Raw genomic sequence first — 11,874 nt, forward strand, 5'->3', positions numbered from 1 at the left:
TGTTGTAGGATAACACAAACATTTATTCTGGACAGTTTTACTGTTTTTCACCACAATGGTTAAAAATGAAAAACTAACCTTGAACTCAATTTTTATCCATCTTTTGATTCTTGCATTGAAACATCTCAGCGACTGTAGCATGGTGACATGTTCATTTAAAATATTTTATATGTATCAGGAGAAGTGGTAAAATAGCTGGGTAAAGTCTTTATTGGCGTGGTAATATTTTAATATAATTCCAGTTTAATTTAAGTAGGTGTGCAAAAACACAGCTATGCTAGTTGTTAGCAAAAGAAACTATATTTGAACCACTTAAGAAAATTGATTTTTTCCAAGACAACCTAAGTTTCATGATCCTCGAAAACCTCTTTACCTGTTAAAATGATTAAAAGCAGTAATCCACCTTGACAGAAGGCTATTGGCAAAAGGGTGAAAGAAGCAGAGAGTTGATTCATAGTAATTTGATAGCTACAAAATCACCTCCTATCACAAAATATATCGGACTGATTAGTTGTTTCAGTTAGCTCTTTTAGTCAGATTGTTCTGTCATGTTCTTTTTTACAGTTCCTGAATTGATGTTTGGATCAGTTTTTTCTTTATATAAATAACTAACATTCAGTCCATTAGCTTAATGCTAGCACATAATGGGAATTCCCATTAACATACTAATGGAAATTAGCATTGCGGTGAATGTGAGCTCAAACTTGCAAGCATGTTTCTTCTGATCGTGGAAACAAACTAATAGCTGCTGACTTAAGGTTTCTAACTCAGTCTTATCATCTTATTTATTATTCTTATAAATATAGCAGTTTACCTCAAAAAGTATTTTATTTACTACTTTTATATGCAGTATACCGATGATCCTGCTGAAACAAACTCGGAGACTGACACGTGATGTGAATTGTTTTTGAAAATATCAATCATGAATTTCAGTCTCTTGGAGTGTATGATTCAACTTTTTCACATGGTCTACAAAATTAATCATAATATTGAATCACAATACTTCAGAAGTGCAACATATCAAATCATTAGTAAGTGTCTCATCCTCCACAATGCCACGCCCACTTCTATGACATCACATTCATGTGACCTTTTTTCCTTTATCAGATGCGTTTTCAACAATGCATGAGTGCTGATTGTGGGTTATTTAGTGTATTTATTGCAAAGCATAACTGTCCCAATTTACCAATACTCACTAGGTAGACAGACAGACAGACAGACAGACAGACAGACAGACAGACAGACAGACAGACAGACAGACAGATAGATAGATAGATAGATAGATAGATAGATAGATAGATAGATAGATAGATAGGAGCTGAATGGTGGCTGAAGCCTTCTTGAATAATTATAAATAATAATTGATGGTAATCAGCCCTCTGTCGGTGGTTGACCTCACTGTTACCATGGAGACAACAACACGCAAACACTATAACAGTGGATGCTAAATAGCTGTGTATGTGTGCGTACGCGTGTTGTGTGTGTTTGTTTCATTTCATTTGAGACAAGCATAACGGCTCTGTAGCTGGCAGCACATTAATGTGTGTGTGTGTTGCATTAATGAGAAAGGATGATGACACACACACACACACACACACACGCACACACAGTAAATGGCTCACTATATGCTCAAGGGTGTGTGTATTAGTACTATTGTGCGTGTGTGTGTGTGTGTGTGTGCTTCATGTTGGGGGCGGAGCCGGCAGAGTGATTGGCAATATTTTGCAATGGGTTCCATGGTAACAGATGTTGAGGATAGAGAGTAAGCTGTTTAAATCTGAAGTCTCTTCCTCTGTGGTGTGTTTCTGTGTTCACACCACACCGCCGCCACCGCCGCCACTCTTCACACCTGAAAACTGAAACTCTCCACAGAGGACAAACACATAAACACGCGTCTGCAACTGTTTGGTGAACGAGGACGAGTGATGTTACTGTCATAAGACAACTTTGTGTTACCTCCAACTGTCTCTGCGATCACTCATCTAAAAGGTCAATACGACTGATCGCTTGTTCCAGCTGTTGTCTACGGTGGCCCAGAGTGTTCAACACACTGCAGCTTAACAAAACACAAACAAATTAGGAAAAAGATAGGTAATCTTTACCTATCTTTTATGTACAAATTCTTTTTGAGGTCGTACGATTTAAACGACATGCCAGAGAAATTTCAGTTGTACTGGGCGGGAGTATTGGATATCCCGTTGCCATGGAGACAGGTGTGTAATCTAGAGTGTAATCTAGAGTCAGAATACTTTCAATTAAAAATTCTTTATAAAATAGTGCCAAAAAGAAAAATGCTTTATTTGGGGGTGTATGGAGGAGGATGAAACTTCTTTGAAGATATGTTGCATGTGTTTTTTTTTCTGTCCTCATCTGGTGACCTTTTGGATGTTTATTAAAAGATAGTTTGCATCAAGTTGAATTTTTTTAACCATGTGTGCTCAAACAATAATAGGCAGGAGAAAATGAATGACTATGAGAAAAGATGGAATATCTTAAGGCCAAGTTTAGTGGAAGATTTTTGTTTGTTTTGTTGTTATTTTTGTGTGTATCTGTGATTTCTTTCAATGTGTTTTTAATGTTGTCCTTGCTAACAGGGTTCTTTGGTTGTTTGATGGTTTAAATTTAAAAAAAAGAGAGAGAGAAAGAACTTAAAGGTGTTGAGGGTGTTTTTACACCTGCGTCTGGTCAAAACAGTTTGGGTGATGAGACATCCTGAAAAACTCACATCCTGTCCCACATCCCGTCCTTTTTGTCCCAAACCATTATAGTAATAGATAATATGAACGAGATGAATTCATGAGATTATTCCGATCACATCGGCTATGTAGGTTATAATTCCTGATCTTATGTTCATTTTTGTAAAATATGTGAGAATATTATTGATTAGGTAAATCTGGTAACTCACTTCCCTGACTGGGTCAGAGGTAAAAAGTAACTGAATTATTTTAAAATATTTTAATAATTGTTTAATCATGAAAGTAACTTTTCATACAAAATGGTATAAACTCATATATGGATATTACCTGCTTTTTTTAATTTATTATTGGTTTAAACTGAATATATTTGACGTTTACTCACTTAGAGGATTTACAGGAACTTGGATGGACATTTTTTAAAAAATATATTTTTAAAGACATTGCAGCCCCAGGTTAAACATGACAATAAAAACATGAGTCTTTGTTGCTGTTTGTTTATAACTGCTAAGAAATAAAACAATTTGTGCAGGGGCAAGTAAAAACTGACTTTGGGCAAGTAGATTTCTGACTCACTTGCCCAGCTGGCAAGTGAAAAAAAACAGAAGACGTTAGTGTTGAACCCTGCATGATTGGTTGAAATTTCTTGGGTCTAGCTTTTATAAAAATGTGTTCTTTTTTGTTTTGCAGGAAGAAAAATGCACAGATTTTCCATTATTTTGATCTAAAAATGCAAAAGCATGATTTTTTTTTGTAGTTTTTTGACATATATTGTCGTCTTGTTTAAATCCTCCACCTTGTTTTAAAGTCTGTTTGTCGAATTTCTCTGTAGAGAGAATTAGAGCGAGTGGTAAAGAGACCTTACCTGTGAATGTATCTCCAGCTCTAATGAGATAATGAGCAGGTTATATTCTGCAGAGGTCAAAGGTCACCTGACAAACAACAGCAGGTCAAACTATTGTGTTTACACCTGTCTGTGTTCCTGTGAGGCCCGACCGCAGCCCCGCCCACTGTCACCTCACTGTTGATGTGTTTGTCGTCTGATTGGCCGACCCCCTGGCCTGTTAATTAGGCCACTTCGTCGTCTCTCTGCTCAGCAATTAATGCTTATTTGCATATTTAAAAGCACCTTTTAAAACACAAACCCCCCCCACCCCCTGCTGCAAATGACCACCGTCACCATGGTTACGGTGCGGTAGTACACAGCCGTGCTGAGATGAGTAAGTAGTTTATTTCAGGTCAACCTTTAAAGGGCCATTCTGGTGTTTTTGCTGTCTGCTATGGCAATTACAGTAAAACTAAAAAAGCCTTGGTGCATTCAGGAAAACTTTTGAACTGCCGGTATTATTATTATATTATTTAAAATCTGACTCTGACTGAGATAAAGGTTTTTAAGTTGAATTCTGAATTTTTAGAAAAGTTCTGGAAACTATTTACTGAATCGTTCTACAGTTTTTTTTGTTTGTTTGTTTGTTTGTTTTTATCCCTTTTTAATCATTCTTATATCTGTAAAAACAAACAAAAGAACACAGTGCTTTAATACAGACAAGTTAAGCATGGAGAATAAAACTTAACATGAGATTCTGTCAGACTCCTCACAGCTGATGAAAAATGAGGCGACGAGATGCAGCAGTGAAGCTCGCTGTTTTTGTGTAGTCCTCTCAAACAACAAGAAACGGTCTGTTGGTGATGGAGACGGGAAACAAATGCACGAGGGAGAAGCACCTGCAGTCGGAGCTGCCCTCGTCGAGTGGATTGATAATGCCTGGCCCCCTCGAGCGGCCCTCGGTGAGCGAGGGAGCAGAGGAATTGGCAGCGAGCCTGAGAGAGGATGATGTCAAAGTTTCCTCGTGAGAACATTGTGTTTAAGAATCTCACGGCGAGGCTGCGGAGGCTGACACTGCGTTTGAAACACCTGCTCTGAAACAGACGATAATATTCAGTAAATATCAAGGCTGTCTGTTTTATACCCATGTAATAAATCTAAAATGTCAGCTGGGTGGAAATCTGCATGAGATTTAAAGAGAAAAAGAAGCTATTTGATCATCCACAGTGATCAACAATGATCAGTCTGACCTGCACAGTTGTGTAACTGCATTTTTCATCCACAGCCGTACCTGTACTCGGAGTGGGCGGGGCTTAAGACAGAAGTGGGCAGAAGATGTTAATTTAAGCCTAAAATAGAAATTGGTTGACAAAAAGTTGCTATTATTATTTATTTATTATTATTCATTTGAAAACTACAGAGCAGACTCTAAGAACCAAGAACCAATTTATATTCCAAGACTTATATCTAGAACCCAACTGAGAATCTTTTTATATTTCAAGGGTGTCATCTCGAACCCACCAAGAGGGTTCTATCATCTACCTTGTTATATTGCAAGGTTCTTATCTAATCCACGCAGAGGGTTCTATAAAGAATTCTTATATTCCAGGGATTTCATCTAGAACCCTGCTAGGAGGTTCTACCCAGAACCCTTTTATATTCCAAGACTTTTATCTAGAACCCAAGGGTTTCATCCAGAACCCACCATGAGGGTTCTTCCACAGGATACCTTTTATATTCCAAGGTTTCATCTAGAACCTATCAAGAGGGTTCTACTAAGAACTGTTATACTGGATGTGTCCATGTGTTTTATCTAGAACACACCAAAAGTGCTCTACTGAGAACCTTGTGCTTGTGCTTGTGTCCAAGGGTTTTATCTAACCCACACAGGAAGTTCAACAAAGAAGTCTTACATTCCAGGGAGTTCATCTAGAACCCACCCAGAGAGGTTCTACCAAGAACCCTTTTATATTCCAAGACTTTCATCTAGAACCCGCCAAGAGGTTTATACAAAGAACTCTTACATTTCAAGGGATTTATCTAACCCATGCAGGGCGTTCTACAAAGAACTCTTTTATATTCCAAGTGTTTTATCTTGACAACGCTTTTATATTATGTTACAAGGAACCCTTGACGAAAAAAGTTCAACAATTCTTGAAGAACTCTTTTTTTTTTCCAAAACGGGTTCCCTGGATGAAAAGCGTTCTTAATTAAACCCCTGTTCTTACAAAGAACACATGACAAACGCGTTCCTCATAAAAAGAGTTCCTCAGAAGCAAATGGTCCTCAGCCCTGCAGGAAGAATCCTTTTGGAACCCTTATATCTAAGACTGTAAAGAGGAAACACAAGTTTCACTGTAAAGCCTGACTCCAGTGAAATCTTATCGAGTTGTCTTTTATTATGATATAAAATGCAGCTTTCACACTGTAGAGGCCGGAGAAGAAAGATGGCTTTCTTCTCACTTTGTCTTCTGCCCAGGGCATAATAAAGACACAGAAAATAGTGTTCTATTATGTTCTCTGTCTCCAAGCAAACCTCATAATAGAAGCATCACTCACTGTTTGTACAGTATGTTGAGAAAAGAGGCTGACTCGTGCTGAGAATTTAGATTGGAACTAAAAAATATACCAGATTTAAGAGATATAAATCGTTTATTACTGACTAAATGCTGCTGATGCATGTGTTTATTGGTTTGTTGAGAATTAGGGAGGAGAAGAGGAAAAGGTTGACCATAAACCACTCAACAAGAGTCCATTCTGTCAGTCTTCTTTCTGCCTCCTCTTCATCCTTTCTTCTTCTTCCTTTTGTGTCGCAGGTCATCCGGCTAACGGGTTAATTAGCTGGATAAAGTGCTCCGCAGAGGAAATGTCAGGCTCACTGGCTGCGGTTTGACTTCCTGGAAGGGAGGTTAAGGGTCAACGGCGGGTTTAGTGAACCTCTTCCCTCTCACCTTTATCTAAATGTCACCCAGGAACCATTAGTGTGGGCTCCGCCGGGGGAAGCTTCATAAGGGCGGACTGAAGGCGAGACGTCCTCACCATCCCTGATGGACCCAGCGACCCCTGAGACGCCCCTGAACGCTCAACCAGCGTGAAACTGAGGAGGTTCAACAGGACGCCAAGAGGAGCCCTCACTTCCTGTTTCTGAAGGTCCTGCAGAGTATTGAGGCATTCAAGGCCTCTGGGGAAAATGATCAATTTCAACTTCCACAAGAACTCCAGGTGGTCAGATCTGTCTGAGAGTTCAGTTTCCAGACAGATTTTCAAAATTATGGTTCATGCTCCCAAGAGGATGATCCTATCACCGTCTCCTGATCTTTACTGTAATGCCACCAAAATTACAGTCAGACCAAAAACCTAAAACTCAAAGATTCAACCTTTCAAATCTAATTATCGAAAGAAGAAAAGTAAATAATATCAGCAAAACATTACTAGTAAAACTTTTACAGAACTTCAAAATCTAACTTTGGCTGTAAGTTTGATTTGAAATCTTTTGTTTGTTTTGGATTTTTACAGTACAGGACATTTTTAGCCTACTTTATGAATGAGACAATCCATCTCCTGTGACCCATCTGTGGGTCATGACCAAGTCTCTGGGAATAACTGCTTTATAATAACATGAAATTATGTTTATTTCCTGTTTGACAGACCGTCTTTTGACCACTCATCACAGTCATGAATCAGGCGGTTTCCTTTAAATGTCATCCACTCAAGAAAAGTGCGTCATCAGTTAAAGAGAGTTTGGTTTTTGTCTTTTTCATTGATTTGGGGATTTTGCAAGGAAACCTTAGCTCATCAGAGTTCACTTATGACCTTTCATATGAGCTTGTGTGAAATTGTTACTTTAAAAAATCATCCCAACACAATACGGTCCATTTAGTAACTTTTAAAGGACACTTTCAGCTGCATCTCACAGTGCTCTGAGATGTGAAAGACCTTTTTTCCCAAATCATTATTCACATTTTGGTGAGTCTGCACCATGAAAAGTCATTCTGCCACAGATATTAGCTGTTCCCGTTTGGACTATGAACATGGATGTACAGTCAAAAATCAATTGAATTCATAGCTTACTGAAGAATGTAATGTTTGAAATTAGAAGGAGTGCATTTTTACATTTCTTAAACCCACCAAAGGTAGGCGAATGACTGGAAAATGGGAAAAATGTTTTATAAACATTAAATTATAGGAATTTAGAAAGTATGGAGGCCTAGTTTACTAACTTATAAGACATATTCAACAGCTGTGTGTGTGTGTGTGTGTGTGTGTGTGTGTGTGTGTGTGCTGATGGAACACACCGAGGGCTTTCACAAACTGATTAATGAGCACAAAGTGCCATAAAATTCAAACATCTCTGACCGTCAGTACAGTTACTACAGTAGCGTGTGGCTCTATCATCTAAATTAGAGCAACACAGCACGATTTCTGCCAACAGCTTCGTGCGGAAATACTTCAACATTGAAGATGTAAAATGTGCGCTCTGTGAAAGAGGGATCAAATGTGCCACAATAAGGTTCAACAAGCAGTTTGCTGCCACATTTGGAATCCAAAAAAGCTAAGAGCATGCAAGAACACTGGATTCATACTTTAACCAAAAAATCTCTGGGTGAAATACTGGCAGAGATGGCAGCATGACTGATTTACGTTCAGCAGTTGGCTGCAGAGAAATTCACTTCTCACTGAAGTAATCTCCTGAAGAATCCATCAGAAATCTCACACCAAGTGAGTGAGAGTTCTGCTTTTTTTTAAATCATGGACTGACTGAGTGATCAGGCCGACTGGATCTGACATTGCAGCGCACACGGTGCCAGCCTTCTGTTGGAGCTGCAGCCTCTGAACGCCAACAGAATATGGAATCTGTCTCAGCTTTATAAAATGACTCTGAAAACACCAAATGACTTGTTTTAATGAATTTTATCTGTAATATGAAGAATTGTAGGATATCACTTCCACAAGGTTGTTCAGACAGACAGTGACAGATTACAGACAGTAAACTTGGCATTTTATCCTCACATATGTAGCAAAGGTCAAGCTACATGCACCGTTTATATAATGCTCATTAGCTGTACAATTAATCACAGTATTATCGAAATCACAATATAGCTGAGTGCAACATGCAGGTCACAGAACCAAAACCAAATCACAATTTTTTGAAATAGGAAAACATGTTTGTGAAAAGAGCAGCATAATGAAGTGCTGCAGAGAAAAATCTTGTTCTCCAAATAAAAGTAAAAATGTCTCACCAAATATGACATCATCACATTTTTTTCCCAGTGAAAATGAAAATTGTAATGCAAAAATGATCATTTCCACCAATCGTATTGATATAGCAATTTCAGTCAATAAAACTTTTTACCATATTGTGCAACTCTAATGTTCATTATACTATTTATTAATGAAATGGTCTCAATAATTATTAATACTACCAGGTAAAACACTAAAGCAGTCAGGTCTGGAACACACATTTCTAAACTGTTGGCTGACAAACTGATCCCTTAAAAACAAATGCATTCCCCAGGATTACTGGGACAGTGTGTTTCTGATAGAAAAAATATTGTAGGAGCCATTTTTGTTTTTCTAAACAACTGCAGGGCGTCTCAGTTTCCTTATCAATGATGCATCTGTCTCCACTAACAGACACAGGTGTGTGACAAGAGGATGCAGAGAAAATATTGTTTTTCAACCACTCGCTCGCTCGATATTTATGTTGCAATGGTAGCACATGCAACATAAATATCGAACCACTCATTTGCTTGATATTGCTTGAAAGCGTGTCCATCAATTAGGCTTAACTATAAAGCCGTGACATGTATACCTCCTGAGTGTCCACCCGGGTGTCACATATTTTGACAAGTCTAAATGCTAATTGTTTTTTGTTTTTTTATGTCCAGTGTAAACGGGACTTTAGATGAACAGGTTCCAATCACATCTGTATAATATCTGTATGCTAATATCTGAATTATCATTCAGAGAATAAAGGGTACAAATAGTGGCACAGATTGCATCAATTGGATTCAACACATAAAACAATGAAACTGGAATGTCCCCAAAGATTTTCTCCCACTTTGCACATGGGCGCTCATCACATATTGGCATCAAAGTGAGCTCAAAGCGAATTTTCGTCTCTCTTTATAAATGCAAATGTGAATGTTTTGAGTGCCGTTTTCTGTCTGTGATTATTCTTTTCAAACACGTCTGTAAATCAGACATTCCAGGACATCAACTGGGACCGTTTATGATTATTTTAAAATCACATTAATGCAACAGCTTCTTTTCCTGAGGCCCATGAAAGAAAAGAAAACACACATATATGCATAAAACACACAATCCACAGCATTAAGTTCAATCAACACCCCACTGCTGCCCATAACATCACATTCTCTTCAGCCACACGGGAGAGAATGACGCTCTGATTGCTGCCGCTCATAGTTTACAGCTTTGTTGTAATGTGACTCATTAGGAGCCTTTTCAACTGTTTCTTCTCTACAAATGTTGTTTGGTGCTTTTATAACACAGAGCAGATTATTGTATTGAGCAACTGTAAACACGTCCGGCTGCCTGAAAACACGCGCGCGCACACACACACACACACACACACACACACACACACAGAATTAGAAACGGCTGATGCAGATTTTAATTCAATACAAGTAAGTAAACTTTATTTATGTTTCATTTTATATAACACTTTTCTACACAGAGAGGCAGTAAAATGTTTTTAAATGAGAGAGAAGAGGCAGATCAGTGTGGAAAACATTATGACAGCATATGGCCAAAAGTATGTGGACACTCAAACAAATTACAACACATCCAATATTTGATATTAATCTGCTTCTCGATCAGCCTCCACTCTTCTGGTTTCATTCTTTCCAGCAGATGTTGAACCTGCTGCTGCGATTTGATCCCATTCAGACACCACAGCATTCGCGAGTTCCAACAATGACGTCTGGTGATAAGGTCTGATTCACGGCCGGCGTTCCAGTTCATCGTGCCCATCGCAATCTCCCCGTCTTCCAGACTTGGTGGTCTTCCAGTTGCTTCTTTTGTCCAACCGACAGTCCCCAAAACCCAAAGAAAAAAGAAAAGCAGCAAATAGTCACATTTAAGAAGCTGGAACCAGGAAAGGTTTGACATTATGGTTTTAAAAAATTATTGAAATGATTCATTGATTATCAGAATTTTCTTTCAGCCAACAGACCAGTTAACACCAGAGCAGCCCAGGTGGTCATTCTGACACAATTTAAAATTTGCAATAACTTTGTTGAATTAAAAAACACAAAGCTGCTGGTACCTGACTTTTCCTAAAAGTGTCTGTATTTTAATTTTAAATATTTAGAATATAAACTACACAAAAGGCAACAAAAATGTGATCATTTTTACCTGTTTCAGCCACAGGCGGTCATACTGACCCCACAGAAATTGCCGCTGTTTTATTGTTACTTTTTGCACAGTTGGAGATGCTTCTTGGTTGCTTAGCAACTAAAAATGTCTCTGTCAGTAAAACTTCACAAGTTGTCTCGATTTCCAGTTTCCCAACATTAAACTACAAATAATTCATTAATTAGACTCAATTTAAAGTAAAAGTAGGGGACACCATTTTTTGACTCCGCACATATAACTCACCGAATTTTTAATTTCATTTTTGTACTTCTAGCCTTTTCCCAGAGGCTGTGATTAGTTATTGTGTCCTAGGTGTAAATTTGTTCTTATTAATGTTAAAATAACATGTTTATAATCTTTTAAATGCATTTGAGTGTTTCTCGCTCTGAATAATTCTAGATTAATCCAAAGTTAGAATTGTTGCAGTTCTATCAGGCACAGTGGTGCTTTAAGCTAAATGCTAACATGCTTACATTAACAATGCTAACATACTGATGCTAAGCAGGTATAATGGATCATGTGACGTATTGGACAAATTGAAATGTTGTCCTGATGATGGCGCTAGATGCGCTGTAAGAAAAACCAGTAGAATTACAGATAGAGCCATGAGAGCCGTGAAGAAACTGTTCGTTACATCAGAACTTATTTGGAAAAAGTGTTTCCATCTTCCATTAAGAGCCTTAGCTTTTTTCGTAAAAGATAAAAAAAACACCTCGTGTGAGAGTAAAAACTTTTTGGCAAAATTGCTGAAGTTTTAGTGCGTTTCCATCGACCTTTTCTAATGTGGCGCTTCAAAAATGTGTATAAAAACACACTGATGCAACAAGCCTACAGTGAACGTTATGGTATTAGAGTAAATGTCAGGGGATCACCAATGTCATCAGAATTTATCGTCTTGGTGCCATGAATATCTGTAATACATCTCACTGCTGTTAAGACATTTCAGTAAAAGCCAAAAATGTGAACCTCATGGTGACA

This window comes from Lutjanus erythropterus, chromosome 5, assembly GCF_056507025.1.
Source record: "Lutjanus erythropterus isolate fLutEry1 chromosome 5, fLutEry1.hap2, whole genome shotgun sequence".
Lineage (NCBI taxonomy): Eukaryota > Metazoa > Chordata > Actinopteri > Lutjaniformes > Lutjanidae > Lutjanus > Lutjanus erythropterus.